The sequence below is a fragment of the Opisthocomus hoazin genome, chromosome 3 (assembly GCF_030867145.1).
Source record: "Opisthocomus hoazin isolate bOpiHoa1 chromosome 3, bOpiHoa1.hap1, whole genome shotgun sequence".
Taxonomy (NCBI): Eukaryota; Metazoa; Chordata; class Aves; order Opisthocomiformes; family Opisthocomidae; genus Opisthocomus; species Opisthocomus hoazin.
Window position 1 is genome coordinate 75,185,603 of NC_134416.1, and position 26,787 is coordinate 75,212,389.

The 26,787-nt window shown below is 38.8% G+C and overlaps 1 protein-coding gene across 10 annotated transcripts in view; it reads right to left on the reverse strand.

The window, feature by feature from the left end:
* The window catches only part of LOC104338159 (poly(rC)-binding protein 3), a 548,717-nt gene that overhangs the window by 439,786 nt on the left and 82,144 nt on the right, over window positions 1-26,787 (reverse strand). For 9 of the 10 annotated variants that reach the window (XM_075416693.1, XM_075416692.1, XM_075416694.1 and 6 more), the window contains exon 2: window positions 2,556-2,693. The exons of the other annotated variant lie outside the window; for it this stretch is intronic. The gene's annotated coding sequence lies outside the window, so the exon portion shown is untranslated. The remainder of the gene's footprint in view (window positions 1-2,555; window positions 2,694-26,787) is intronic. 10 annotated transcript variants of the gene reach the window in all.

The following is a 26,787-nucleotide window of genomic DNA, read 5'->3' on the forward strand; positions in this document are numbered from 1 at the left end:
TGGCATGCACTATAGAGGGAGATTGTGTGTCTGAGCCCTATGTCTTTATTGAGCCTTCCTGGGACTGACTACAGGAGACACCTGTTTCAGCCCTAAATATGACAGCAGAGAAGCACAGAGGCTACATCCTGCCCTTTGTTCCTACACGTAAAGCATTTCTGGCCCAGCACTGTAAACACTTCACAATTCTCCCACCAACTGCAGTAGGAAGTGTATTGCATCTGCTATATTTTGATTTAACTCGCCTCTGTACCTTGCAGCTGAGGACAAAAAATGTTGTCCTTGTGATAAATTTCATTACTATAAGATTACAGACACTAACAACAATGAAGGAAAGAAAACAAACACTAGAAAAAAAGAAGTCCATTACTTGGACAAAATAATGGAAACCATAAATCACTGCAGTGACAGGATTAAATGTGAAACCTTTAATTATGCATTTAATCATTTACCAACTTCTTATTTTCCCTGTAGTAATGTTCATGAAGCTTCAGTAAGATTTGAGTTTGAGGACAATTTTACTTTAGATATGAATTGCAAAAGCAATACATATAGAAATGATTTTAAGAATAAAAATAATATTAACTTTGAGCTTCAACTGTGTCGACACCTTTACTGAACACCTTTATTGTTCTCAGTAACACTGGTCCTCACTTAATGGCATCACTGTGCCAATGGACATCAAACCCATCTCCATTGCACAGATATTATAGAAAATAAAGTAGAACTAAGGGGGAAATAAGTGGTGGTTCAGAAAATGCATTACTGTATTAAAACAGGAGAGTGTAATTACATTGTTGAAGAAGATGTTGTGTTATTTATGAAGTATGGACAAACCTGTGCCCACAGGCTGTATCTGCTCCATTGCATTTTCCACAAGGAGGCAAGAAGCAGCTGCTAGAGCAGAAAAGTAGATGACTGAGCCCCTGAATGCTTTTCCTATGGATCCCAGAGTCCAGCAACAGAGACCAGGGCTGTTGTTGCTGTTGCCATTAGGTTCAGAGTGAGCAAAGGAATAACCTGATATCTGTAAAAATTCTGTGAACCAGCATAATGTTTCAGCACACTCAGTGCAGTACTGATTGAAAACAAAAAAAATAACCAAAGGAAAACAAAAAGCAAAAATAGCAAAATTTGCTTTCTTCTAACTGGAGAGTAAGACAAAGTCCAGACAGCCCTCGTGTTTACACATATCGCCTCAAAGAATGTGCAGTAGGAAGAAGAAGACTTTCATCAGAGTCGAAACATTGCTTGTATGCTAAGAAAAACAGCCTAATATTATACTAAACACATCATCTAGTAGCAATTGCAAAGGCACTATTATACTGGTAGATATTGCATTGCATATCAGAGAGCTGTTGGCAGGAAAGTAGTTGTCCTCTGGAGCACCCTTTGTTTTGTTCTATCTTGTTGCAGGCTCTGGCAAACTGCCTTAAGGTTCCTAGCTGGGGTGGGCTTTCACACAGCTAAAAACATCATTCACCTGCTCTACATTTTCTTTAAACTAAAAGCGTCCACTGGGCCTAGGTTGCAGGGAAGATGGGTTTGCTCTACTTCTTCAGCGCTTTTTGCCCCGGCACAGAAGACAGAAACAGATGGGGCCTTGCTAGTGTTCAGGGTGCAGAACTGGGCAGGAACAAACACAGTGGGGAAGCACACACTCAGAGGGAGTTTCAGCCATCCCAATGGAGGAAGGCAACATTTTTATTCTGTCTTCTGTAGAGACACAAACCACCAGATGGAGGACTCTGAGATAAGCTTCAGGTTTTTTTTTTTTTCATTTTCTGCCATGTTAGCCGTCTGTTTTGATTTGGATCATCTTTTTGAAAAATAAGTCATCCTCCCTGCATGGGACTCTTGAATCTCTTGCACTGTCTTGCTGGTGCTTGACAAACCTCTTGGCTCACTGCTATGAACTGGAGGAAACGCTCCAGACTCTGCTGTGGTCTCTGCCTCTACCACGATTTGGAACAGGCAAATCCAGAAAGAACAGGGGATCATATGATCAGGTTCCGACTGTCACATAAGTTGACTACACATTTGCTTCTCAGCTAGGTAATTTTTTCCACTGCACTTTGTAAGCAAGAAAAAAGTTGCCTAGGGAAAGCAGGGAACACAAGCCCAGATCTGTAGCAGTCTATGTACAATCAGCTCCAGGAAAATGAGTTTTCTTCCATTTTCTTACACTTTTGGATCTCTTTTTGAATCATGAGGAGTTTGGACTGATTCGGTAATAGTTAGATATTTCTGTTTCATCCACTTAATTTGAAAAGGGCCTGAACAGCACCACATACACTAAAAAACCCCCATGACTCAGAATTGTCTATTTTATTAGATGCATGTTCAAGGCTTAAACTGAAAATACAGTAGGTGTCTGTCTTGGTACTTCTGAACACACATAGGGCACCAGTGTCAGAAACCTGGAAACAGGAGACATGTTTATCATCTTTTTCTCAAAAATTACTGGAGAGGAAATTCCTGAGCCAATGCTTAAAGCAGGATCACTAGTTGCGTACCTGACAACGCAAGACCGAGATGCCAGGACATTTACTCACCCTGCCAGCAAGATGATCTGCAGCTCTTTGGAGATTTTCTGTCCTTCCTTTCTCTAGTCCACTCATGTATCAGGTCCCTTAGAGATAAGGGACAGCCAAAGGAATTTACTTTTCTTGCTCTGGGAGTGAGATGTTTTCCTGTGACAGAAAGGACATAGAGACCAAATGTGGCATGTGAAGGCACTGGAACAATCATTTCCAATCATACCATAATTCAAGTAGTTCCTACCTTCTGCCTTCAACAGTAGCCCATATTGAGGAATAAAAACCCCAAGAGACAGTTTCCAAATAAGCAGTCTGGGGGGGATCATTGCTCAGTAAGTGCCATGATTTTTTATACTACCCTATTTGTTGCATGTGAGGAGAGTTTCCAGTGCTCTACTCACTAGTATCTCACAGCAATCTTTCTGCTAGTTAATTGTGCACATTTCAAATATGTTTTTCTTTCTTCAGTGTTAAATGCATGCATTCTTAAAGTTTCTGTCCTTTCTGAAATGTTCATTCAATCCCATCATTCTATGCAAGTTCTCTTCCTTTTACCTTGTCTGAAGTATCTTTTCTGCTTGCTTTTCACTCTCAGTCCAGAATGTCTTCCTTAAAGATTATTCATTGGTTTTGTGGTCTTTTTGAACACCTATAGACTTTTTCTTTGTAGGGATGTGCTGGTCAGACCTAAAGATATTTCAAAATAGTGACTGAGCACTCCTGTTTCCCTCTTTTCCTCCCTGTTCCACCAAGGGAGCTATGGGAGACCAGTTCAAAGTCAAGCACGATAATCACCTATGGCCCTTTTCTGCTCCATTTCCTTAAGAAAATCAGTGCATCTGGTAGAGAAGCGGAAGAGGAGAATTTGGTACGTACACATCAATCACATCCTCTACAACCACTACACTGCCATGGGTCAAGTGGAGAAAAGTAATGCGCAAACCCCCAAACATGCTGCACTTAAGAACATTATTAAAAGTAGAAATGGGCAAATGTCTAGCTTTGAGGATTTCAGAGGTTCGCTGAGTAATTTTTCTGAGTTGTCAACTGAATAGCCAAGAGACTGGAATAATCTACAAAAAAAGAAACCAACCAAGAATAGGTAAATAATTTAATTGCCTCACAAAGCCCAAAAATACAAAAGACTTTCACTAGGGGTAACTTTGGAGGTGAAACTGCAAACTTCTCTTCAGAGATTTTTCTATTAAAGGTCATGGGTATCAAAATCTATTGTCTCACTTTAGATCAGTTATAAAGCTGCTATAAATAAAGTCTCCTATATAGCACCTTGTCATTGATTCCCACTTTAGTGTAATCAGCACTGCAGACACAGGAAATTCTTAAAATAAACAGTATTCTGTACTTACCACACTTAAAATGGAGTCAGAAGTTCTGTACTTCTGTTTTAAGATATTCATTGTAATTGCTCATTGAGCAAACTATTTTACTACTGTTTAGATGAACATGCCTACTATATCAAAATACAGTGTAACTATGACAACAGTAACTCATAGTGTACCACTGTCTTTACTCCTAAGCAAATTAAGTCATTTTGCTGAATTATTTCTTAGTAATAAAAATATGATAATTTCCAAGCAGCAGTGTTAGCATTTACCGTTCTTAGAACTAATCCATAACTTCTACGATAATTGTAAATACATCAGTACATCTTTCTTGCATAAAACCAGACCATACTACTGCAAAATGTAGTGCCTATTCTGCTGAAGCTGTTAGAGAACCCATGGTGACTGTTCCAAAGTTCTGGCTAAAAAAAACAATCCAGAAAAAAAGTCAAAACTTCCCAATAAACACTTAAAAAAAAAAAATCAGTGGTAAATTAACTCACATACAAATGAAAATTCATGCTGAAAAAGAAAACCTTGTGGAAACACAAGGCTCTGATATCCTTCAGATTATACCTCTATAGCTTACTGAGAAAGATTTGGGGATGTGAAGATAGAAGGGTGGGAAGTAAGAAGGATGACCTGAAAAACGTAAATCCAACATTTGCATCAATTTTTTTGACAGCTCAAACTGAAATGTGTCTCCTGAAAACCAAGCAACAAAGGGGCCCAGAAGAGCGAGCTGCTAGCTGAGGACAGCCTTCCCAGCATGCAGGGACTTCCCAGCTTGCCATGTGGAAAGTGCCATGTGCAGGCACAGCAGAAAGGCAGCATGGACAGACAGAGGATGAAGAAGCTGAGAAGGTTACTTGGGAGCAGTGCAGAACTTCCTTGTTCTGGCCTGTCTGGATGAAATTAGGGATGCCAGACCTCAGATGGACTGGAAAGTGGTAAGGGATGTGAAGAGCAACCAGATGAGCTTCTAGGCGAATATTGACAGCAAAGGGAATACTGATACTCTCCCAGGTGGCTGGGAGAGCCTGATGAGTCTCCACTCTTGCAGATACTCCAAATCCAAGTGAACAAGGCCCTGACCAATGTTATCTAAGTCTGTCTCACTTGGACTAGGACATTGTTCATGCCTTCCAGAAGTCCGTTCTAACTAACACGATTCCCTGATTCTGTGAAACACTCAATTTGCCTGCAGTTTTCTTCCCTCTGAAGAAAGCCCGGACTAAAAAGAAAAATCAGGAAAAAAAAGTAACTATTTATCTTCTATTTAATACTTTTCTGAAAGAGATTCTGAATTTAAATAGAAAATACTGTGAAAGGAGTAAAACTGTTAGACCACTACTAATTGCATTTTTATTCTTTACCTTTCACTCTCTATCACCTATATGATTATGTAAGCCATTCACCTTGTTCTGTTTTTTTCCTTTTACTGAATTAATGCAGATGGATAAAAGAAGATTAAGAGATGACCTAGCTGTCATCAGATTCTTGACTGATCTAGGTAAGCTCCAAGTCTAGGTAGGTGCTAGGATTGATTAGCACAGTTTGGTCGGCAGCTTTCGCGGTGCCACATACTGGCCTTTCACAAGTGACACTGCAATAAGTGGGAATAGATAGGACATGGAGATCTTGAGACCAGCCTTCAAAAAAGGACTTATAGCAACGTTTGATTTCACCTGATGTTTCACTGGGCAGAAAGCTTCCACTGTACCATGGGATGGCACCGGAGTGTAGGCATTATCATTTTTCCAGGTGCATGCTCCATCTGTTTCTCCCTCTTTGTGTCCTCATGTTTATCCAAGAAAAAGCAAGAATTTAGCACCACACACTTTTCAAGCCTGAGTAAGCAGCTTAATTATTCAGACAAAATACCATTGATCTGAAAGTGTCTGAACAAATGAAGTTCAGGCTTGCTGACCTCATTGAGGACAGCCAGCCTTCTCAGGGAATTTCCAGTTGTGTTAATTACAGTTCTTGTTCCTTTCTTTTACTTCAGGGACTTTTGATACAATGCAGCGCAACTTCTGGTACAGAGCACACAGAGCTTCTTTTGAAATCAGAGGAGATGCTGCTTAAGCTGCAGACCTTCAGCTTCTTCCGAATTCAAAAGCAACCTTTGTGCATCCAAAGACACTCTACGAATCAGAGAAGCTGACAGAAACAATAAAAAGATAAAATGGCAGACTGAATTAAGCATCCACTAAAATGGATGGAACTATATACATCCATGAATGTGCTTGCCTTAAACATGAAGTAAATCTCATGCTCCGTCGTTGTCTGCATCTTAAACCATAAATACAAGTTTTTCTAATGTCATTCCACAGGGTCACTTTCCAACAAGCCATGCCTTTTTTTCTTCAGTCTTTCCAAGTGTAAACATTCAGACAATGGACAATCATCTTCCCTAGTATTCACTTTCATTACAGCAGGCATTCTACAAAATAGAGACCCTATATACTACATTCATTAAACGTAGGTAGGAAGCAACATCCCAGGCTACAAATGGACCCTATTGCTCATTATGTTATTTGCTGTAATAGCTGAACACCAATGAGTTGCAAATCCAAAGATATCCAAAAATGGCTACCCAAAAAGCCCTAAAATTCAGTTCTTGACACATAATAGCTAATGCTGTACACCCCTACTCTTTATGTTATGAACAATATGTACACTATATTTATGCAGAAGAAACCAGTATTTAAAACTCTTACTTTTATCATAGAAATAGATTTTATTACAGAAAACAGTGCCTTGCCATAAAAGATTTACAATTGATTAAATAAGATGGCTTGTCCTAAAACACTTACATGATTGCATGCAAAGAAAACAGATGGTCTGTGCAACAGTAATTTGATTTCTTCCAGTAAACATTACTCATGATATAGAAAACGCTTATCTTGATCTCTTCCAGAATGATGTGTGCATTTTGCATCTCTCTTTAAATGAAGCCTGTAATTCTGTTCAAGAAACAACACAGCAGCCCTGGTTTCCCAACAAATAAAATAAAATCAGGTAGTCTAATGCATCATTCCTCTCTTAAGAGCCTGACAACACAGAGATTGATTTTAACTTTTCAGTCTCCCAAAAGTGCTTAACATAATGCCATGCTCCTTTCTCATTTACTCCTTTTGTAATGCTTCTTCACACCAAAAAAGAACACCATTTCTACCTTCATCTCTGCCTAAGAGAAGTATCATAAGCCAAAATACAATGTCTATTCTCTTCTGATTGCATCTAACTTTCTTCTCCTTTATATAGCTGCAGGTTTGTAAGAAGGGAAAAAAGTCTTACTGAGAAGTCTCCATGTAACCACCTCAAATTTTGTGCTATTGACTGAGTCACACCAAGAATGCTGCTCAAGGAATTTCATTGCCCAAACTTCCTTGAAAAATCTCTACTTGAGCTTTATGCTTCCCGAACACCGGATGAAATACTGTCTGCCTTTATAAGGTGGACAACCTGCGTGAGGTCATCTAAGTCACTGAAGTCCTTGCGACTGAACTGTGGATGGGAATTCTGTCACTTGTCCCCACAGAAGGACACTCTGGGATGATAAAGAATTCATGCTGCCTTTTACAAATCTTTTGTGTGTGGGTGAGTACAGGTAAATCTTTCTCAAAGGAACAAATTTAACCCCTAAGAGTGCACACTTAAATCTGGCCGTAATTTTTACAGGGGCTTCGCAGCAGGGTATGTTCCATCATCTGCAAGTAATAACATTCCTGTAGGGATGTAACCCTATTTGTCATTATCTTGTCTTGTTTGATTATTGTTGCTTCACCTGACTGGCCCAGACTTACCCAGCCAAACGAACTAAGGGCACAATCCTATTAAATGCCTGCTGGGAACACCCTAAGCTGCCGCTCTTGTCGGTTGGAATTAAGGGTTCTTCACCCATTGTAACAGGTACTCAGACCCTTGAGAAATTGGACTCTTAATTAGATATTCCCTCATGAAATTGTGTGATTCTTTAATGTTCTGACAAGACGTCTCAGCTATCTCACAGGCCCTGAATTAACCATCCTAGAAGAGCTCTTTGCCAACTGCAGTTCTGTGAAACCTTTGTCATGCTTGGCCATGGAAGCAAATTGCCTTTCACGGAGCATATGAAAAGATTTACCCAACGAATTGCCTGAATTATATATAACATGAACTACTGGCCAGGCTTAAGATGTCCACTTTTAAATGGTGGTTCTTTCTTTCTCCCTCTCCTAATCCCTCTCACGTGCCCTCCCCTCCACCCTTGCATGCACACGTTTTATTGTCCCACTTGCTGGCAGAGCTCAGCAGCAGCAGCAGTCCTTGTGGTGAGGTGGGATGATTCATCACACAGTCTACATGAGGCAGATTAATACTGCCAGAGGAGTCCCTTATTATAAATCTCCCTTTCTCCTGTCTGGCTCATCTGCATTATAATATTTGTTACTCACATGTATATTTCCAGTTCAAGCCTATCCATCCAGGGGCTGCTGAAGTTTTTTAATCTATACCGAAAATTTTAACAAAACCCCAACAGAGTAAATATTTCTGCCTTGCAGCTGATGCCATGTTATCAAACACATTAATAAAAGCTACAATAAACAGGAAAAACAAAGTGCAAATAAACAGAAGAATGCTAAATGACATAGTATATCACATAAAAAATGCACAATACAAATGGTCATCTTTTTGTCATTCACTATTCATATCATCTTTAGGCACAATCACCTCAGAGGAAAAGGGCATACCATTAAATCTTTCCCATATGATTTTACCAACAATGCTATTCCAGTTGCTAAACTCTGGCTCAAGTGTGCAAAATTATGGTGCTTAGCAATCAATTCATCTCCTCTCCACTTCGTAGAAATGGAAGCTAGAGAAGGAGTATTTGGACCATCTACCCGAACTCCTATGACACCCGAATAGCCACCTCAGACCCAAGGACTGTAGTCAGAGTGTATCAGCTATAGGTAACTGAGATACATGCTGCTGGTAAAGTATAAGAGAGACAATGACTGTCACAAGAGGTATTAAAATACACTCCAAAGGTTGTATTTTTAGGAAAAGCTTTGTTAAACTTTCAACTTCTTCCTCCCTTCTGGGTTGCAACATGCTCTCTGAGGCCGCTATGCAGAAATCACAGCACTTGCATGCTCTCTGTTAAGGCTTGTAGTTCCTATGCTTGCAACCACTTTTCAGAAGGCCTACTCAATTCCACTTCTCTGTGGTCACAATTTCTACTAAGTCCAACTCAAAGAATTCACAGACATGGAGTCTCTCCCAGCCCTCCTACCCAAGCCAACACGCTCGCTTTACCTGCTTACCTTGTAGGGAGGTTTTTTCCATTCTTCTGTTGTTAACAACATTTCCATCAACTATGTAGGGTTTTTTTATGAGCCTTCAACACAGCTTTAAATTGTGTCTCACAAGCATCATCAAATCCACTTCCGCAATGAGGAATCTAACTTCAGATAATTCATTCTACCAACTAGTTTCAGCTACAACAAAAACAGTTCCTTGAGTGCTTTATGCATTCCGGCAAGCATCTGCTTTGCCAGGAGTGGATTAAATAACACTACCTCTATTATTCTAATAGTGTGGGAGATCATATAAAATATTTATATCATGAACTGCAGGCAAAATGCCTACTGTAAATTATGCTCCGGAAGCTCAGCAAGATCTTATATTGATAGAAAAATACCTCAGTTTAAATAATTGGGCAATTTTAGTTATTCTTTATTCTACAAATCTAATGTCATTTTGCTGTTTCCCCCTTGGGAACGTGATCTATTTTAGTAAGTACTGTCTTCCATGTTCAAGGGTTTCCTGTGTACTAGTACAAACATCTCGCCCACGTCACATTGAATCACAGGGCCAGCATACAGGTAACTATAAAAAAATATAAATGCTGTCAGTGCAGATCAATGTTCTGCCTGAGCATCTTCATTGCATTATACAGCGCATCAGACGTTTTTTAGTAAGTAGATATGAAGAAATTTGCTTAAGGCTCAATTTTCAGCTGACTTCCAAATTTGCAAATGAAGAGTTTGCATATGCAGTTATTTGCAAGCTAAGACTGTATGCACAAAACCCCATCGATGTGGTAAGCTGGCACCACTCTACATGTCCAAGAATAATGTTTAGACAAATTGACTATCGTCCCCCTACCCCGAGTCAAATTCTTGATTGTGTTGGGGTTACTCCAATTCACTATGTGAGTACACATGACTGCTTTAGGGTCACAAGCTCATTCTCACAGAAGTCACTTGTTTCAGCAAGTTCCAACGTATACAATGTTTTTTCTTAAAACATGGCAAACATTATGCTTTTCCTACAGTTCACAACTATACAGTGCAAGATGGTTGGTATTAGATTCTGCAACCAGCTCAATGCAGTGTATGTGTGCTTGTGCTGTTTGTGGAGCCCCAGGACAACATGGCATGAGGACATGAGCCATTCCTCTGCAGAATTTTCTCTGGGTAGCAGCATTTTTAGTCAGTCTGGAGACAGTAAGGACAGCTCACTGAATCTGCACCAACTTCATCAGCAGCATCATCAGCAAGGAGAGGAATGAGGACACGGGTAGAGGGAAGGTAAAGCGACACACAACAGAGAGTGCACTGTGCCTTCCCCTCTGTTGGTAGAAGGCATCAAAAGCAACCTTGTTGCAGCTCCCATACAGCCTTTCACATGGTGTGGGTAGGCAAGCTCTTTAAAGACGGGTAGCTCACTTAGCTGAAATCAGCTGTCAAGTAGATGTCCAAGCTAATGGCATTTTTAGTGGCCTTGGAGAATCTTCTCCATAGACTGTCACATGTGGTCCTGACTACACTTACATTCAGACACTACTCTAGGTTGCCCTTGTCCTGCCCAGGTCCCATGGCACATGACTTTACCGACAAAACCAGCCGCACAGTGCTGTTGATATGTGGGGTTCACCTCCTCAAGTGAAGCTGGTAGGGGACAAAGAACAGGTTTTCCTTGACTGTCTTGCTCTTGTCAATTCTGCCTCAGCTCCAGCACTGCTACGTGGCAAGGGCAGAGATGGGGCAGCAAGGCCCACCTTTTCCAATGAGAAACAGGGCATTAAGCAGTGCCTGCTTTTCCTGATCCCTCCCCACTGCATGGGTCTGCTCCTTTATTTTGTAGGCACCTCCCGCTGCAGTGCCCTCCAGCACTCTCTCTTATCTCCTCCCAGGGCTCCCTTCCCTTTGCCTACCTGCTGGTTGCCAAACACTTCTACCAAGGCTGGAGCCAGATGGTGGCAGCCACCAAGACCCAGTGCAGCCAGAAGACTCACTGGTCTGTGCATTCATCCTTTCTGGGCTGGGCAAAGAACTTAGATACCCAGTACTCTCAACTTCAGTAGATCCAAAAGCATAAAGTCAGTCCCACTCAACATCAGGATGATTTTCCAGAAAAAAAAAACAAAACTAACAATGTTATTGTAGCCTGTCTTGTGACTTCTTAACTTCCCTCCCTTCAGCCAGTGTATGCAAACTGGCTTCAGATGGAAAAGTCATCCTTGAATGCACTTAAAATGCGCACATTTCCTTTGCTGTTTATGCAGACACCACACTGATTCTCTGCTCACATCTACAAGCAAACCTATGTATTTCCCCTCACTGGTCTGATTTCTTCCCACTTTATCAACCTGATCCTCGTGCTGACCATCACGCTCCTGAACTCCCACCAGTCCTTTTCTCATTTTACTGTCCCCAGCAGAGTAAAAAAATAAAGCTAGAAAAGTACACAATGAACATCCATAATCCAGTAAGCACTCATCTCACGTAGTAGGTTTTCAATGATTTTTCAATAGAGATTTATCAGCTGCCTTGCTAGTGGATAGTAAAGCACTCAACCAAACAGCACCTTCTCTAGCTTACTACTTTAATGATAGTTAAAATTCTTAAATAAAATAAAACCAAATCTCAAAATATGTAAAACAATTTTGCACTGCTCTTTTTTTTTTGCAGTTATCATCAACTATAAAAATACAGAAACTATGAAATACATTTTTTTATTGCTCAATAAATACAGTCAATAATAAGCTGTTTAGTAAATAGATTTCAGTAAAGAAAACAAAATGACAACAGAATTATCCAAGTACCTAATATAATTTGTTTCAGACTTGTTCCATGCCTGGGAGATTAAAAGCACTTCTGCAAATCTGTTTCTTCACTATGTCCTTGGACACAGCCCCAGGAACAACAGAAATCCCTCATCCTTGCTTAAGCAATCACATCTTGCCCTACAGCAAAAGAGAAGGCCATCTCACATTATTGAGAGAACTCTTTCCAATATTCCTGCAGAAATAGCAAGGTGTTTTATTTTCAGCTCTATTTTGGTCTAGATAAATAGATAGTTCCCTCACTGAGTAGACACAGCCTTAGCACTAGACACATTGTTGACTATTTCAAGGTGTTTATCCCAGACAGGAAGCAACTAAGAACACGGCTGAAATGTCTATAAGGCTGCAGCCTATGTAAGAACTGCATGTTGCCTTAAATTTCAAGTAGACTCCAGTAGTCTGATATTGGGGAAGGGAAATATTTCAGGTAACATGAGAGAGGGTCTAGTCCCACAATAGGATCACACTCAGATGTGGAGCTGAGCTGTTTATTTTATTTTTCAACAGCCTTGCTGACATTTGTATGCTCTGCAGAGCAAAGAAGCAGGTAAGACTTCGAGTCCAGCCAGGCATTCAGCTACTTAGCAAGATGTCCCAAGGTGACAAGGAGGGTTGAATTTTTGCATCCTCTCTTTTGGAGACCTGGTCAACAAATACAAAGAAGCAAATACAGAACAACAATTTGAGTAAGAACTGCCCTGTCAGACACAAAGAGAAAACCTATTGTGCTTTGAATTTCCTTGCCCTAAGATTTTTGATGATAACACGTTGTCAGCAAGTAGGATTCTATTGATGCAATCCTCTTCCCCCTGGCACAGTAAGAACCAGGTTCCCTGATACTGGTTTTAATATTAAAACATGTTCAGAGAGAGTCTTTCTCAGGTTCTCACTGAACGTCTTGCTTGGCTTTATGGCTTGTCACAGCTGACAGGATTCTTAATCAGAGCTTCTTTAAAAACACAGTGAACAGATAATAATATCTGGAAAACTAGGACATTAAAACTTTGATTCACACAGCACATCGCCCTAGCCTTATGATACATTATGCATAGCTGTACTATATTTTGAAGGAAACTGCTGTGACGTGTTTTCAGTGGGAGATATACGCATGACTACAGAGTCTATAGCATACAGGATTCTGATCTCTGAAACGTGTTCAGATAATTAGGCAAAACTGCAATATAGCAACATTTTTCCCCAAACCAGAAATATTTTGGATTGATAATGAAACATGCGGATTCCATATTACCATGGAGGTATTCATGGGAGTTATAGTTTAGGTGCCTCAGTGTCAAGCATATTTAGTTTTCCTAAAACTCCAGTTTGCCATGTGAAGACGATGTTATTGGAAATATTTGAACTCCAGTTCATATACAATAAAGACCCATAGCTGCCTACTTTTATCATGTTCATTTTGCTTTTTAAAGTAATGGTAATTATTGACAAATTGGTATTGACTCTGATCTCTCTAACTGTTATGTAGATAAATTTTCATCCTTATCATTTACTTGACAGTGCTAACATCACATCCCCACTCTAATGATGTGACTGACTTTAAAGATTCATAAATTCATTACTACAGTACATATCAAGGTTAAAAGAGGAAGAATACCCTTATCAGTATGAAGGACTCGTACAGTTTGCAACAATCCTAGATGAAATTACCCTTTTGTCTTTCAACAAGCAGAAATCTCCTGCAGTGGCAAATGTTCATAATGCACGGGTTCATCTTGGCAATCATCTGAAAAACATCTAATCTAATTAAAGCTTTAGGACAAAGTGATCTCTCCTTTAACAATTAAATATTTATGTTAACACACATATCACTTAATTGGCATAACATATCAAAGGCTATTAATTTACTGTATGGTGTGTAAGGAGGAAAAAAAAATCTAGCACAGGTTTAAAAGTCTTTTCTGTATTAAATACTAAGTAAAAAAATACAAGGCAGTGAAAGGGCATCAAAGATACAATAATAAGCGCGAATCGAGACAGCTGAGATTTTAATGATCATTAGCTCTGTGCTACCACTATGCTAACTCCTGGCAGTGCAAGCTGTATGACAAGTCACCAGAAATGCTGTGTTCACAGAAGCCGCATTGACTAGTGCTGGAATTGAGAGAAAGAACAGGAGCAGAGATTAGAGAGATCCCAGACTCAACAGTAGGTCTGTGTATTCTTGGTCATTAATCACTGCTGAACACTTGATTCCAGAGCTGTGCCAAAGAAGCTGTAAGTGGCATAATACTATCTATGTCAACATGAACTGTAAAATGAAACAATATCTACAGCCAACATCACCTCGACAAAGATCAAAAGAATGTATCACATTTTATTCAATTATCTGGCAGAGAAAGACAGAATTTAAATATGTGAAAGCCATGCTAATTGGAAACATCCTTTTCAGGCTTTTTTTCTGCCTTTTTCCTAGGGAATTAGAACATATCTCTGAAGGGGAGGAGGTGAGAATTTGTCTGAATAGTTGCTAAAATAAACTTAAATGTGCAGTTACAGGCCATCTCTTCAACTAACAAGCACTTACTGATACCATTTTATTTAGTAAGAATCTGACTTCTACATTAACGAGCAGCTCAATGGGGAACATTCAAGCAACTTCATGGGGGAAAAATCAGAAATTAACCTCTTGTTTACTACTTTTTGAGGTCTTAAAGGCTCTACAGTTAAAGCCACATTTTTTAATTTCTCTATCAAAGGTCGGAAAAGAAAACCAAAAATTAGCAGGCTTAGACATTCAGTACCAATTTAAGGGACCAGTTCTGGTATAGACATGTGTGATTACCATGTTATACAGCCATTTGGAAGTGTAAAAGCTGCTCACTGAAGTTGCAGATATTGGCAAATAAAGCTTGCTTAAGCTACAGTGTTAACACTTTAAGCTGGCTTGAGCAGATGCTGCTACTAAACGTAGTCCTGTTCATGTTCCTGCCTTTGTGGATTTAACCTAGGCTGGTTCCTTCCAGAAACACTTGTGGCAACATCAGCGGGAACACTGGTAAGAGAATAAAGCAATGGGGTGGAAGGAGGACAGGTTCGCTTCCTTCAGCAGCAGCACAAGTTTAGAGTGCTTGATCTCATAGAATCATAGAATCATACAGAAGGCTTTGGGTTGGAAGGGACCTCATCTCCACCTCTTTCCTAAAAGCAGAAAATTAAGCAGGGGCGAGAGTATATCTCAACCCCAGCCAAGGGTGTACTTCCATTTTTACTAGTGAAAGAAGAAAACATGACAACTTGCCAGAAAGTGTAGCAACAAAAATTTTAGAATTGATGCCTGCCTAATAGGAAAGCATACCAAAGGATGAATAACAAATATCTAGCAAATAAAGAGAATGATGTCTGGGAAAAAAACAAGGGAATTTAAAAAATGAAGTGGTGCTCTGTGTAAACAAAAAAGAGAGATGCAGGATGTAAATTTGCTAGGCATAACATCCCCAAAATAAAACATAAAGTCATGGAAGCATCACTAGTTATTTCTGTGTTCAGCTATTTACTGCTCAGAAATACATTCTGTGGACTCTCCCCAGTGTTTGTTTAAAAAATTGTGTTAATATGTAATTTTCACCTCAAACTTCAGTGAGTTTGGAAAAGCTTTCTCCTTATACATGTCCTGATCACTACTACACTTACAAGCACCTGTACAGGAACAGCTGCTTATAAATCTTTCCAACTCTGTTCTGTGCACATTCATTTGGCTATTTGCAATTAACTTTCTCACCATGATTTCCTTCAAAATAGATAACACGCTATTAATCAGTTTTCTAGGGCTATGATTTACAGTTAAGAACAACATTTGGTTCCTTGAGGGCCTTCAGAAACCAGAGGAAGTAGATGTTAAAGAATTGTTCAGGAAATTCCAGTCTAAGACAGACTGAGTAGTTGATGAAGGTTTTCTTCAGAAGTGTAACGTGAAAAGGCTGTACTAGACCACAACATGTAGTGCAGTACTCTGCCTTTGACAATAGCTAACAACAGATACTCATGGTGAAAGAAACCCTAAGGGTCAGTCAAGTAAAGAAATTTTAGTAATCATTGTGTTTGGGACTTTCTGAGCCTGGACTGTTTTATCCTAAATCAGTCTTGAGAGATCACTTTTAAATCTGTTCTTCAAAATTATACTGAAATCATATATACTTTCAACATCTAAAATAGTGTAGAAAGAAAAGTGTTTCCTTTTGTTTTAAAAACTCTGCAACATCTTTTGATGACTTCTGTTTCTTGCATTGTAAGAAACAGTGAACGTTTGATTTTGTTTTAACATTATCATTTCCTATTTACCGGTACCCCATCTGAGTTGTCTCTTTTCACAGCTGAAAAACTACGCAAGAAAATAACAGATGATATTCAGTGTTGATAAATTCAAAAAAATATGTATGGAGAAGAAAATGCCCTATTATTATTCAAACACACTGGTGGGTCTGAAATAGCTATTGCTGTTGAGGAAATAGATCTCAGAATCACCACAGAGAGCTGTGTGAAAATATCCAGTCAGCTGCAGTAGTGGTCAAAAAGGCAAATATAACTTTACTGATAATCAGTAAAGGAACAGAGAACAAAACAGAAAAGAAAGAATAACAAATAATAATAACTAATAATAATAATTAGTATTAGCATAATTGGATGATATTATTATTATTATTATTATTACGTTATTATTTTGTTATTATTATGCTATTGTGCAAAACTAGCATGGGTCCACACCCTCACTGATGCACACAGTTCTGCTCCACACTGTGAGGAAGAATAGAGTAAGACACAGCAAGGTATATGTTATACACTACCATACAGAGATCTCAACAGGCAGGAAGACTGGGCCAACATAAATTGAATGAGATTTAACAAAGGTAATTGTAATGTCCTACATCTGGGATGGAATAATCCCAAGCAGCAGCGCAGGCCAGGGACTGACTGGATCTAGTGTGCATCCATGCAGCAATGAAACCAGCCTGGGGCCTTGACTGCATCAGCCAAAGTAAAACCAACAGATGAAAGATTGTCACTGTTTCACTTAAAAGGTAGTTATAGAGAAAGTGGAGGTACTATTTCACAAGGACACAGTGATAGGACAAGAAGAAATGGGCATCAGTTTCTTCAGAAGGAAGTTTCATCAGTCTATATGAAAAAGTTCTTCACTGTGAGAACAACCGAACATTGGACAGGTTGTCCAGAGAAGTAGTGGAGTCTTCCTTGCTGGAAGTAATTCAGAACTTGTCTTGTTGGGCCAATGAGTAACCTAATCCAAACCCCTGCTATCAACTGTAGGTGGGCTCAGACGATCTCTGGAGGTCCCCTCCAGTCTAGGCTTTTCCCTGCTTCTACATGGGAGGGCAGCAGGCACAACGAAATATCTGAAACAGCTTCCACAGAGGGCAACAAGCAGCAGACTAACACGCCAACAGTGAAAAAGAAGTGGCAGAGAACAGAAAGAGGGAAGACAGAGGTTTATAGCATTATGAACGACTCAGAGAAGATAAGTATGGAACAGCTACACAATCTTTTCCACAACACAGGAATGAGGAGATATAAAATGAAATTTTCCTAGGGAAGACTTGAAAGAAACCAAAGTACTTTTAGCAACAAAACGCAACTGACCTGTGAAACTCACTGTCTTACAGTATTAAAAGAATAAAGGGAATCAAAAGGACATGCTGAAATCAGTCCTTTAAGGGCTGTTAATAGAAGAGATGCAGAATCAAACTCTGGACAGGAAGTCACAAAGCACCGAGCTGGCTGAACATGGAAGCGTAAACCACGGCAAGATCACAGTATGTACTCATGCCTTTTCTGAAAGAATTTTCCATATTTGGAAAACTAGAGTTCATGGGAGAATTAGAAAAAATCTCAACAAAAATAAATTCTGATGCCTTTACTGCCATGTCTGAATCATGGAAATATTCACCAGCTCAGTGGCTCATCACTTTTTTTTTCTTTTTTTGTATTTTTTATTTTTTAAGATTTCCACTAAAAAGCTTACTTCTTTTCCTGAGGACAAAATTAAATTTTGCAAAATATACGCAGTTCCTAAGCTTTTGGATAGCTGACTACGTAACAACCAACATTTGGTCTATTTTTCTTTTTTAACTGATGCAGGGAGCACTGAGACGGAAGAAGTATCATGCATATGATTATAGCAACAGTGGGAATTCTCCTGGCTTTACAAATGAGAGCCATGGTTTACCACAGGGAAGCCACAGAACGCCTTAAGGCTCCAACTGTAGCAGCCTGTCTAAACCTGCTGTGCAGCACGATTTATTTCTCAAAATTCACAATTTACATCTTTTTGCCAGAAGGGAGGTTGCACATTCTCCTATTTAAAAAAAAAAAAAAAAAAAAAAAAGAAAGAAAAGTGTAGATTTTATCAGTAGCCTTTGGTAAGTATTTATTTCTTTCTTCTAACTGAAAGTCTCGAAGGGAAACCTGACTCATTCAAAAGTGAAAGATACTCATGCATGCATTTTCTTGGCAGCATTCTCAGAGCATGATGCTGCAATGCTGCCCCATCACAGAGGACCTCTAGTTTTAGTTCGTTTTCCCTGTCAGGCAAACTCAGAGGTAGATAAAAGTAGCTAAATTGCCCAGCCACACCAAGAGGGTTACAGGACAGGAATAGCCATAACTTGTGTCTCCACTGGGATTAAAGTCAGAATGCTGACTGATTTAATTTCAGCAATAATTTCCTATTCCAATGGTTTATACTGACTAATGTAGGGTAGACATGCTGATATAAAAATTTCTCTTGGTTTTTACACATAACTAATATCAGAGGACCGAGCACTAAAATTGTTACTTCTTCAAACAAAATCTTTTTCTAATAGATCCAAATTTCACTGCTGTTTTTTGCTGTGATCAAGTACCAAAACCAAATGGCAGTATCCTAGGATGATACACATCTTTGAGCTATATTCTTAGGCATCCTGTCCCACTGTTTTAACTGATTTTAAGGCTGTGTCTTACATCCATTCTGTCAAAATATTGATAAGAAATTCAGACATCCAGATTTGAGTCACTTACAGCACATGGCTCAAACACTCACTTCCCAAAATAAATAGCAGAGCATTAAATTTCTTTCTGCTTTGCTTTTTGAAAGTTCTTAAAAAATCAGAGGTAAATCAGTGGGCCTGTTCATATATAAATATTTCATTTATCAGTTCCATTGTGAAGTATCATTTCATTCCTTTGTGGTCAAATGTAGATTCTTGAAAGAATTTGATTCTCTTCATATAATGATTTCTGTATATTCAATGACAAAGAAACTAAATTTACTTCTGCAGATGGTGGTAAGCAATTGTCTAATAGTGCTGACATCTGTTTTATTCCAAGCCACTACTTTAATTTCCTATTGCAGTGATTTGCAAACTGTAATTTATCAATTTGTTTTGATGTGTGACAGTCAGTTGTGTTCTTCAGCAGAGGCACTCTCTTGGTTGCCTTGGTTTCACCATAGAAAGGGCACATTTCTGTTTTCTGGTATGTTTGGACAGATTAGAAGGCCAAGGAACTGGAACAAAAATAACCAGCAGATTATTTGGATTTTAAATACAAAGAAAAAAAGAAAGCCATCTAACTCCACCCACCTAAATAATGATATTAATATGGTGAGATTTAATGAGGAAGTAGCAAATTTCACGTTATGTGGATGATGGTTAGAGGTTGGTGTGGGACAATGGATTTCAAAAAAATCTAGGAGAGAAAACCTTAGACTCAGTGGATTAAATACCGTTAATTGAATGGACGCACTGTTTCAAGATTTATGTTATTTATGAGAAAAAGCAAATAAAACTATGAGGCAATGTTAGAACCTCCAGATAAATACATTTTTTAGACCAGTGAAGAGAACAATTCCTTTAATCTAAAATCACAATCCGTTTAAACATATCACAAGTCACTCTTTAAATACTTCTTTTACTCAGAATAAATAAACCAGATCATAATTATTCTAATTGCATTTCAGATATCTTTGGCCCCATTTTTTTCTATTGGAAATACATTCGACAAAGTGGAAAAGGTTTGTTGATCTGTTCTGTCAAGACGATGAGCTATTATAAGCAGATAATCAATAAGTTTCAGATATGGTTGTCAGCTTCTTGAACACAAACAGAAAATCAAACTTTGGAGAAGAACAGAACTGATGTTATTACCTTGTGACTCTAACTGAAGTTGATTTTTCAATCACTTTGAATATAAAAAACACAAAATAAAACCACAGTGCTCTACAGCTACTGCATTTAAAATACCCCAAGGTGCATATTTTCGTCAAAAGGCTTTTAAAATCCATCTACACTGCAGTAATGGAAGCATGCAGCAATTAATCACAAGTTAATTTTTTAAATGGAAGGCCTAGAGGATAAAATACTGACTGCTTCACTGACATAAACCCCACATACATATTAGCAAGTGGCATCCACAAAATTCAAAAGTTACAGAATGTTACAGTCTCTCATCATTTTCTCCCAGGCTGACAAACTGTGCAAAACACAAGCACTTATGAGTCAGCAGTTCATTTGCTTGTTACCCCAGAAGATGAGAAAATTGTTATTTTTGTTTGGGTTTAGGGTTGTTTTTAAGGAGACTGAAAAAGGGAAAATTATAATCAGGCTTGATTACTCTAAAACAACGGGCGCATTCAGATCATACACAAATCAGTTTATCAGACCTGAAATGAAAGCATATAAAATTGCGTGCATGGTTAATATGCAAGATTTCTAGGTATTTTACTTCCACAAATCACCCAGTATGCTATACTGTGAATTTTGTAAGATTTCTATATTCACAATTGCAGTATCAAGTTGATAAAATTCTGATTTTAAGTTAAGAGCCCTAACACATGCATGAGATCTGTTCCTTTCTCCAGTGTAACTGGAGGAGCTAATCTCTTTTCAGAACAGGTCCTACCTCCACATGCACAGAAATCTACAGTATCTAAACTTTGATTTCAAACTGGCCTGGTTGTAACTCAGTATCCTGACATTTCTTATGGGATTTCAGGTTTTCAAACATGGTGAGGTCAATCTGCCACTACATCCATAAATCAGAGGAACAGATGAAGTAAATAGCTTGCATGGGAGCACTCTTCGCTTCCCTGATTCCTGAGCTGGCTCTTTGTTGTTTCTAGCACAATTTAATCTGGTCTTAATGCACAGCAAGAAATGTCCATATGAAATAAAGTATTGGCACACTGGTTGGGAGTGCAACTTTTCTCCAAACCTAGAAGAGAAAATAGCTCAGTTCCCCACATCTCCCAGGCCAGAAACCATTAGCTGTTTGACTGTGCTTTTTCTTCAGCACTTCTCTTCTCTAGCAATCTGAGGTTGAAGTAAAACAACAGGCTAACCTGGTCACAGCCATCAAAAGTCATGACTGGAATCAGAGTACTGCCTGAGATATTAATAAATTGTTCTGGTCAGATTTCTTGCCTAACAGGCCTTACTGTGTTTTCAGACCACACAGTATTGCCATATTCCAGTTACAAATCTGTTTTAGGCTACCAATCCTTATATCAGATAATACCCTGGAGTGTAAACTCCTGCTTTTCCTGACCCCAAATCACATCATTTCATGCTCTCTAAGCCAATGCCTCACTTTCGCCTCAAATTCAGTTCTACCCTTCTTCTATGGGTGAAGGTCATGCCCTCCTCCTAGAAGTCAGGGAGAGAAATACCAGAGAAATGTACGTTTATTTTTTTCTGCATTGAGGGACAGAAAGGAGAGTAGGATACAGGCTATTCTCTGGTCTCAGGAACCAGAGGGAAAACACAGCAGAGCTGTGGTAGGCTAAACACATCCTTCAGCTTCCCTTCCGTCTAAACATGTTTGGCTGCTCCAGGACAGAAGAATACCTATCAATGTGATTTAGATAGATGACTCTACTGTATTGTAACCCCATTTTGCAGTAATTCAGAGCTCTTCTCCCAAGAGAAGAGGTGATCCTCATCAGTGTTAGCACCTATACCATCCTGATTTACGTGTTAAAGTCAGTGAGCTCCTGCTTGCCAGACAGAGACCACCAGGTCCCACCTTCTCACTTGCAGATTGAGTTCACAAGTTGGCTGACGAGCTCTCTTCTTTGTCCGTTAACAATTTGTCATTAATACTTAGAATTATTTTAATTCTAGATTAGGTAGTCATCACACTTGCCTTTTAGAAAGAAAAATATATTCCAATACAACCTAATGTACAGAAAACAGTTTGGTTGACTGATTTTATCAAAAATATCACTTATCTTGTCCCAAGCACCTCGAACTCTGCTGAGAGGTTCTCTTTTATATTAAAGAGGAGGAGGAAGAGAGGGCTTTGTCTTCCTTAGAAGACATCTGTAATTAGATTTAGTTTTCTACAGAGGGAAACAAGCAACACACTGAACAAGGAGACCTGCTTCTGAAAAGGTTACTGCCTGCATCACCTTTTGCCGTGCTAAAACTAGCTAAAACAAGAGCCAGTGCCAGCACTGTGAGAGATGAATTAGTCTTTACAAGAAACAAAAAACAGACCATAGAAAGCCAAAAGCAATGGTGGACCACAGAAATTGACTGAAAACAACTGAGTGCCCTGCTGACGTCGGTGTAAAAATATGAAACATGATAAAAGTGCAATTCTTTTTCAACATTATGTGCCCACTGGCCAAACTCTGTCTGTTGCTCTCCATTAAACTCGAGATGCATCAAATAAGCAGGAAAAGTAGAGTTTGGATATAAATATTCCATTCCAAAACAGAAAAAAAGAAACAACACTTATCATCTGTATTTCTAAAGTTAATAACCAAACTTGACTCAAGAGAATATTCAGGATTATGCTTTTGATAGCTGAACACTAAAAATCTGAGTGTCCCGAAACAGCCTTAAACTGCATATGAATCGTTACTGACCTAGAACCTCACTGAGGTTTCAAGATGGAAGGCTGGCAATAAAAAGATGTCAGGATTGAGCCCCTACAGACACATGTAAAAACATATGTTGAAGTCAGTGTTTTTATCAATAATTGCAATTAAAATATAACAAAGGCAACACAGAGAATAATACTTATTCATTTTCCAGTGGCAGTAACACAGACAGGAGATTTGTTTGAGCAAATAATATTCTTGACTTTGCATACGAGATAGTCATGCAACTTTAAGGCTTCACAATTAGCAGGATATGTGCTTTTTTATTGGTGACATGAAAAGTGTTGGGATTTTGTGCCATTCTAAAATCTAATTTCAATTTGGATTTTATTTCCTGCTAGTAAATCCAGAATAACACTTTTATGCTGCTTGACAAAACTATAAAAGTGGTTGCACATATATCACCTGCTCTTCATTAAAAGGGGTTTTCACATCAGCATTCCACTGCCCCCATAGAACAGATGTCATGTCATTTTGCAATATATAACTCTAATTTATCAACATTCAGTAATGCCGAATTATAAAAACAAGGAATTGTTGGCAGGCAATATAAACAACTCATTTAAGACATTCTCCAACTGCTATACTTCTAATTCCTGCCTCAAAAAAATACTTAGTCTGTGACTAATTCTCCAAACCATGGATTCAAAATCAATATATTTGTTCCATTTTGGGAACAGAAGGAAGAGGAGTATTCTTCTTGGAGTGTCATTTAATTTTAACATTTTAAGGCATTCAGGTCTCAGTGCTGCTTCCACTGAAGTCATTGGGAGTTCCAATAGAGACACTGGTAGGAGAAAAAACTAATTATATATATGACTGAGATGGGAAGGGCTCAGATTTCCAGACTTAGGTTCTTTACTCCTAATAAATACAGTTAGAAAGAGGTCAACTCCTCAGAGCACTTCCATTGCACAACATACAATGGCATGTACGTACTAAAACCAGAGCTTCTCATGCACAGAAAATGAAATATTTATTTATATGAACTTCTCTGTACACTCTTTCTTCCACCAGCTTTATTTCAGAGACAAAGTGAAAAGGTATCATTTGGTGGTGTATTCTGTTTTGGAAAGGAAAATATTGGAATCACAATTTCTGATGAAATGGAAATTACAGTTTCTGAAGAGTTCTAGAAAGGAATACCTGCCATGATGGCTTTGTCTTGGATTGTTACAGTCAACCACTTCTACTGGGGAAGGAAACATCTTTCTTAGAGAGGCAGAATTTCATATTGAAACCACACCGAAACCTTAATCTGAAAACAATCATCTTTTACAAACAAGTATGAAGTCTAGTTGCCCATTCAACATTGAGCTTGAAATCAAGATTTCTCTTTCTCTTTTGCCAGGTTCTGGACTACTTTCATATACATTACAACATAGGCCAATAGCCACCACACAGTCTTTCAGTGTTTGGTATCTGTCCTCCCAGGCCCCTTGCTTAAATTCATTCACTATGTTAAGCACAGTTAAAAAAGCATGGGCTGGGAATCCATCTCTGCAAGATCTAATGCTACCACTTTATTTTCTCGTTTGAGATGCATTACTTCATGTACTGACTTCAACTCCTCATACATAAAGGGCAACAAAACTCTCTGCCTCATATTTTGGTGCAAGTATGTGCTTGCTGAATAGCTCCAGGAGGGCTCATCAGCTGCACTGCTAGCATTTCTGAACCATGACAGCAAGAAGATGAGTGCTTCTTTCCTGGGCTGCTGCTTCTCTGGGGCTCTTCATAGATGCAAGGAGAAAGAACGAGATTTTGCTGCATAGCATCCTATAGCTGCAAACAAGTAGAAACACTAATCTGGAATTCTACAGAACACATGGCCCAGCCCAGCCCAGCCCATACCTCTGATACATAGGACAGGGTGAATCAAGGACATCCTGCAGTGCTCTTTTGATCTAAATGCCAAAAATTATTTATAAGTAACTATACAGTAAATGCTTTTCATAAACTATTCCATAAACATTGTTTGTAAAGAAATTAATACATGACACTATTTAGGAATGTGACTTCTGATGCTACAGATATATTGGGAGAAATGTAGTTGGACAGTGTCAATGTGAGATGTGTTATTGACTACATACACAGGCTTTTATATTAATTTCAAAATGTATAAGCAGCTATACAGCCGGACACGCACTAAAAGTGAATTTTATATCCTCTGTGAATTACTGATAACCATGCAAATAAGTAAAACTATTGTAGCATTTTTGTTTTGTCTTCTGATTGCAATCAATTGCTTACCTTTTTCACTGTCTGTTGGAGCAGCACATACTAGATCTAATAAATGTTTCAATTCAGTAACAGGCAACATCTACTGTAGTTAGATTTAATTTGCACTGTCAGAGGCAACACTGTACCAAATTAAAGATGCCTCCATGCATTTTTGAAACATGGTAAAGAATGCTATGCAGCTGAGATTAAGAACAAGATCTCTACATAACACTTCTTCAATCAGTTCTCTTAATTTTGTAAGAAACACTTCAGGTTTTAAAGACTTAACTTACAATATCAATAATTTGCTTTACATTTACTAATAGGAATATTTACTTTGAGATACAGAAGACTATCTCAGTAAGTAAACAGTACATTGAGGAAAAAGTTTTACAAAACTTCCCTTGAACCCGTGATTTATCTATTTGCCTTTGGTAAGTCTCCTATTCACAAAGGACATACTTTTCCAAGGTTTACATGTTAACCTATAGCATTTGCTTTCATTCTTTCCACTCTATTTTTCATTCTTCCAGACAGAATTAATTGCATAACATTAATTAAACTAATACTTGAAATAATATCTTTCATCTCTTTGAAGAAGAGCACAAATTTTTTTATTTTTACATCTAAATTAGTTATTGGTTCTTAACCTAGGAAGAAGTACACCTTGTAGCCTGTGTTGTGCATAAATAAGTTTAGAAATAGTTGTGGACCCCAGCTCCAGAGACCATAGAGTAAAGCTAGATTTCTCCCTCAGTAAAAGTGGAAGGTGATTTCAGTAAATAGGTTGCAACTATCTGCAGCACTGACTGGCACCACAAACATCTCCATGTACGTAGGACACAGGCACATTTTCATGTCCTTGGGCCAGGTTTTTTCATGTGGTAGGCCATAAGCCAAGCTTGGTTCACAAGACAGTGCCATTGAATTAGATCACTGCTTGAACACAGCTGAAGTTGGAAGAACCTATGGAGGTACTCATTGACCAGCCAAACATTTCAAGGCTCAGTCTCTGGCCTACAGAGTGCATATTTTCTTTCCCATCTGCCTGTCTTCCAAAACCAGTAAGAGTCTTGCGCTAGGCTCTGCGTTTCCCTTCTTGCAAGTCAACTTTCCTGTTTCAGCTCTGTTCTCCAGTCGCTTTGCTACATAAGTGATACCACCTTAGACTCTCTAGCACGAACACAAGAGAGTGTTGCTTAAGACCTCTGTCTGCTCCCATTTATGTCACATCTGAATTGGACCAATTGGTGTCTGCTAAGCTATATATGCTATTTTGGGAACACCCCCGACTTCTCTGAATTCAAGCAGCCTGCTGTGAAGTATCCACTGCAGAGAACACTTCATTCACCTTTCAAGAAGTCCCTTCCCACCACCGCTTCACTAACACATTTTGCAGTTCTGTCTATACTACATGACTTTTGACTGAGTCAGTTCTTACCTTTACAGGTAACGAAGTGAGGAAAGATCTAAGAGGTACAGAAAAAAGCAATTGTACTGTGTCATCCACGAGGATAACAGTGTGTAATAAAGTGTTGAAGATTTCTGAAAGTGCCTGACCTAGCCGCCATGGAGGAAGAAGTAGTCTGTGGGAAACGCATGGCCAAATCCACTGAATCTACTCTAGCTTCACACATTTCTCTTCTATATGAGTCTCTGGCTTTG